Raw genomic sequence first — 5,429 nt, forward strand, 5'->3', positions numbered from 1 at the left:
TAGCGTAGATGATCCAGGTGAGGAAACAGGCAGAGAGCTGATGCGCACCTGCTTTGGTCACATGGCCAGTGACATTGGGTGAGGGGAGGCTGAGAAAGCTTCTCAGAGCAGGGAACATCCGGGTCGTGTCCTGTCTTAGCCTCAGGCAAGGACATGAGTGAGCTTGCTTTGTTGGGGAGGTGAACCCAGGAAGCAAGAGGTGGGAGAGTGGGCATGGGGTAGGGGAGGAGGGACATCCAATTTGAGGATGAGTGATGGAGCTGGTTGGTCCTGCTTTGGGCAGCTGGGGCTCGGTCCTGCTGGGGCCCTTTGAAGAACAGGGTAGAACACACCTCAGAGTTTCCCTCCAGAGGGTAGGTGGCTGGGCATTTATCTAGTGTCTTCTGTCCCCCTGTGCTTGAAGGTTGTGCCGAGGACATACTTCCTGTTGCATCTGTGCTTGGGCTGAGTGGCCCTGGAGGGAGGGCACTGAGACGAGGACGCAGAGAGGCACCGTGGAGCCTTGAGACAGGACCCAGGCAACCAGCACGGAGTGTGTCCCACAGCAATGCCGAAATAAGGAGGTCTGGGGGAGGTGACCTGGGGACCTCAACACTCTGCTGCAGGTCTTGAAGGGGGGGGTAGAGGTTTGCCGAGTGACAAGTGATAAAGGGCACTCTAGATGGAGGGACAGTGTGAGCAAAGGCGTGGGGGGGATCCTCCCAGGCCCCCTGCTGCCCCCACTTGATTGTTCTGTGTGGATCCGGCCTTCGAGCATGTTTCTCCCTTAGATTAATTGATGGTGGCCTGGGGAGCAAGGCCACCATCTCCACGCTGGTTCTGGAAACATCAGCTCAGGCCATAAATCCCTGTCCGGAAGGCCAGCAGCCGACCCCTTTGTGGCACCTGCTTTCTTTCCCACCCTGCCTTCCCATGGCGACAGTGGTCATAACTGAAAATCCATCAACTGAGGAAAATATCCTGTGACTAAAGCTTCTAGGAATTCAGCCACGTTTGAAAAGAAGTTCATGTTCCTTTGTCCTAACTGCTTCTCCAGCACTCGGCGAGCGAAAAGCGCTGCTCACCAGCGTGCTGGGCGTGTTAGTCTCCAGACACGGGCGGGGGGGCGTGTGGGTGGGGAGACTCCTGCAGTCACCCCTTCCTCCGCGGGGCCCCACTGGCCCAGGGGTTTTACAAAGCCTTTGCCTTCTTCTCTCCTGGGAAGGCTCACGGTGACCAGCGTCACAGGCAGGCGAGACGTTAGTATTCCCATTTCGAAGATGAGAAAAAGGAGGTCAATTCCTCGGAATGCTCTAAACTTCTCTGGGGACCCAGACAGTGCTGAGTAATAGGTGAGTAATCCCAGACTCCCTGGTCTTCTCCCGGCTGTCCCCGGCCACCAGCTTCCTGGCTTGCAGAATGTTCCTAACCTCCCTGACCTCAGTTTCCCTATCTTCATAATGAGGATACCAATATCTTTGTAGGGTTGGGTGAGGACCAAATGCCAGCTCCCGCCAACGTTATCATCATGACTGAAAGGGCCCCGGAGCAGCGCCCTGCCTCCCACGGCCAGGGCAGCCCGGCTGTGTGCGGGAGGCCCCCTCCCCAACACCCTGGGCCCAATTGAATCTGAAAACAATGAACCAGCCTCTGTGAGTGTTTCCAATCGTGACAATCAGAGCAGGGTTAAAAAAAAAAGGAGAAAGAAAGAAAAGAGAGTGAGACCAAATTGTTTTCTTCAGGGGGAAAGAAATCTCATCTGGAGGCGCGCTCCGTGGCAGGGAGGCCGCGGCGCTCGGTGTAATACAGGATCCGGCCATCGCCTTGCGGCTGCTGAATTGCTGTTGGCATTTCTAGCAAGAAGCCGCCACGGGCCCACTTCCTATAATATACTAATTAAAGGGCTGTTATTCATGTGAGAGGCACCGTGGCCAAGTGACAGGCTGGTGGCTGACAATGTTCTGGGCCGGGGGCAGAGCTTGGAGGCCAGGAGGGATTGGCTGTCAGCTGCCCCCTGCCCCTGCCCCCCGCCCAGGCCCCCAGGCCCACTGCTCCCAGCCCGCTGCCCCCTGCCCCTGCCCCCCGCCCAGGCCCCCAGGCCCACTGCTCCCAGCCCACTGCCCCCTGCCCCTGCCCCCCGCCCAGGCCCCCAGGCCCACTGCTCCCAGCCCGCTGCCCCCTGCCCCTGCCCACCCCAGGCCCCCAGGCCCACTGCTCCCAGCCCGCTGCCCCCTGCCCCTGCCCACCCTAGGCTTGAGCTGTGGAGCTGAAGAGCAGAGAAGGGAAAAGGAGAAGGGGAAGGCAAGGGGCAGATGCTGGGCACCCACCAGGTGCCAGACCAGGCTCTTTGGGTACGTTGTCTCGCTCACCGGCACATCCAGCTTTTGAAACAGGTTCTGTGGTGAATCCTCTCCTGGAGCCTCAGTTTCCCCACATGCAAAGTGAGAGGTGGGCGGGAGTGGCTTCTGGGAGACAGATGAGGTGAGAGAGGGAGGGAAAGAGAGAGGGAGGGGACGGGTGGGCAGAGGGGAGAGGTGAGGGGCCAGGGGGGCGGGGGGGAGGTGGGGACGCCACTGCAGCTGGACCGCTGGCCTCGAGGGAGAAGGGGCTTCTGAAGGAGAGATTTCAGGGACGCCAGGGAATTCCGCATACTCTTTCCCACAGCCAGGAAGTGGGGGAGGGAGACTGCTGGGTCCCCCAGCGGCAATTTTGGCAGAATGTTCCAGATGTTCTGGGGGGCGGAGAGCAGAGTCCTTGGGATGTGGAAGCAGCTTTCGGTGCAAGTTGGGCTTTAGGCTGGGGTGGGGGTGGGGATGCACCCTGGAGGAGCGGTGTGCGTGCGTGTGCGTGTGCGCGTGTGTGCGTATTTACAAACCTGGTAGCAGGTGATTGGCACAGGCCTTCTCCTTACCCTTGCGAACTTTTTAGCTGCCATCAATTTGGCACCTTGCTGAGCGCCTACTGTATGCCAGAGCCGGAAGGTGTGCTCAGCATTTTGCATGGCTCATCTACCTCATTCCATCTTCTCCATCCTCTGTGGAGCAAGTGGTGGGCACATCCTGATATGGCAGGGAAACTGAGGCTTAGAGAGGTTAAGCCGCCTGTGAAGATCACCCCACAGGTGACAAGGAGCCAAGCTGGGATGCTCACCTGGGTCATCGGCTTCAAAGGCAGCTCGCGAGAGCCCACCTCTGGTGCTCCAGGGGAAGAGCCACCCTCCTGCCCTTGAGACATTCTCAGACTGATGAGGGAGGCCGACTCAGAACCAGGTTCTCTGCTAAAGGTAGGGATAGAGCCATGCCCTGGGGACCGTGGGCACAGGGATGAGGCACAGCTTAGCTAGTGTGGGTGGAAGAGGTTTTATTTTGTTGTTGGTTTTTGTTTTTTGGGGTTTTCTTTAGGGGCAGAGGGAGTGGGGGAGAGAGAGAGAATCTTGAGCAGACTCCACGATTAGCGCAGAGCCTGAGGCGGGGCTCAATCTCACGACCCTGAGATCATGACCTGAGTCGAAATCAAGAGTTGGACGCTTAACTGACTGAGCCACCCAGGCACCCCCAGAAGAGGTTTTGACTCATCCCTCCAACTTACAAGGCAGCTTGCAAAGCACCTGCATCTGCAGGATCCCCCGTGTCTGTCACAGCAACCCCAGAGCTAGGTTTTATTGCTCCCATTTTCAGCTGTGGAAATTGAGGCCCTGAGGGGTTACAAAACATGCTAAAGGTCACACGGTGGAAGAGTGGCAGAACCAGGATTCAGCTCTGCCCAACATTGCCTGACTCTAGATTCTGATTTCTCTTTCTTAACCTCAGTTTCCCCCAAAGATAGCAACACCTGCTAAGGGGCTCTTCCCAGCGCTTGCTCTCTGTCTTCGGATTCTCTACTATCTCTAGACCCACAGGTTTGGGACTTCACCCTGATGGGAAGAGGCACCAGAGCAGAGGCACAATTGGGGTGGTGTGAGGGTGTGGGGGGAGGGGTAAGTAGGGAAATGCCTCTGAGTCATTATTTCCCCAAGGGCCATCCACTGGGGTCCCTTTGAGTTGTAGTTCTCATCCCATCAGCCTCTGGTTAATTCCTAGAACAAAACTGAAGAGATGAAGGAGGAGGCTCTGAGGGGAATAAGCTGAGGGTCGGAGCAGGTCGGAGCAAGACGTCTCTCTTTCACCCTTCTGGAAATATTGGAGGGACTCCTGAGAACCACTTCCTCCCAGGTAGCCCCTCCCAAGGTTCAGGCCTTGGGTCTGAGGTTGGCACCCCTCAGCGTGATCAAGGATTGAAGGAGGGTCTGGGGGATGATGCTCTCCTTGGCCTTCAAATCTGGGGCCTCAGTTTTCTCACCTGCAAAGTGGGCTTATAGTCTCTGCTCTCTTGGCTTCAAACAATGGCTGTGAGGACCCTGGGAAGTGATAGCTAGAAGAAGGACCAGGTACATCATTTGCAGGACCCAGTGCAAAATGAAAATTCAAGACTCCTGGTAAAGAATTATTAAAGCCTCTCAAGACCGCAACAGCAGAACATTAAACCAAGCATGGTTCCCCGGTGACTGTGTGGTCGCATGCCCATAAAGCTGGATCTGTCTGCAAGAGGTGTGGAGGGGCAGGAGACCCCCGTACCCACCTAATGCTTGTGCTCGGGGCCAGCTCCCCATGGGCCTTCGGCAGTGGATTCCAGGTGGGGCAGGTAGGTGCAGGGAACTATGGGTAGTTGGTGCGAGGTGGGGGCCGGTGCAGGGCCTAGAAGGGCTGAAGAAGGAGAGAGTGCAGGTGTGAGCACAAGCCCCGAGTCCCCACAATTCCCTGGGAAGACTCCACCCCTTTGTCCCAGGCCTGCCTCTGAGCTGAGCAGGGCCAGATCTCCGTGGGTGCCTCAGACCCCTGGTCCAGTGGAGCCTGGAGAAGACTGCATCCCAGCTGACGCTCCTTGCCTGGGGAGAGACCTGAGCTAGAGGACCCTCTGAAGCCGTGCCTGGACTCCCATCCCATCCAAACTGTGAGATAGTCAGTGTGGGCTATTTGAACCTGCTAAGTTTGGGGGTAATTATGAACACATCCCATAATAGTAATAACAACAGGGCTCACTCATTCATTCATTCCTGACCTTGTCCTTACTCATCCATTTTTGCCTCCACTCATTCATTCATGCGTTCATTCACAGACCCAGCAGCTATCCATTAAGCCCCCGGATGGGGTGTATGGGGTACCAGGGTCACGTTACCATGAGCACTAGACAGGTGACCAGCACTTTACAAAGAGCCCTTTGTGTGCTGTTTATTCTCACACTTCAGCAGAAGGGGCTCCTGAGGCCCCTCAGGTCCACCCGTTGACGAGGCCAATCCTCGGTTGTGTCTCCCCTCCCCTAGCAGCTGAGGATGGTGAGCCCAGCTTGCATATCCCCACTCCCCACTGGCCTGTCTGGCCCCCATGCACTGGGGCATGGTCACTTCGAGCCCA

At 57.0% G+C, this 5,429-nt stretch overlaps 1 long non-coding RNA gene across 1 annotated transcript; it reads left to right on the forward strand.

Annotated features, from left to right (window-relative positions):
• Positions 1 to 1,202: 1,202 nt before the first annotated feature.
• On the forward strand, positions 1,203 to 1,890 carry LOC118539289 (uncharacterized). Its single transcript, XR_013442672.1, has 2 exons — positions 1,203 to 1,331; positions 1,722 to 1,890. It is a non-coding gene; the product is annotated as an uncharacterized LOC118539289 (long non-coding RNA).
• The last annotated feature ends 3,539 nt before the right edge of the window (positions 1,891 to 5,429 follow it).

Source organism: Halichoerus grypus, chromosome 11, assembly GCF_964656455.1.
Source record: "Halichoerus grypus chromosome 11, mHalGry1.hap1.1, whole genome shotgun sequence".
NCBI classification, from domain to species: domain Eukaryota; kingdom Metazoa; phylum Chordata; class Mammalia; order Carnivora; family Phocidae; genus Halichoerus; species Halichoerus grypus.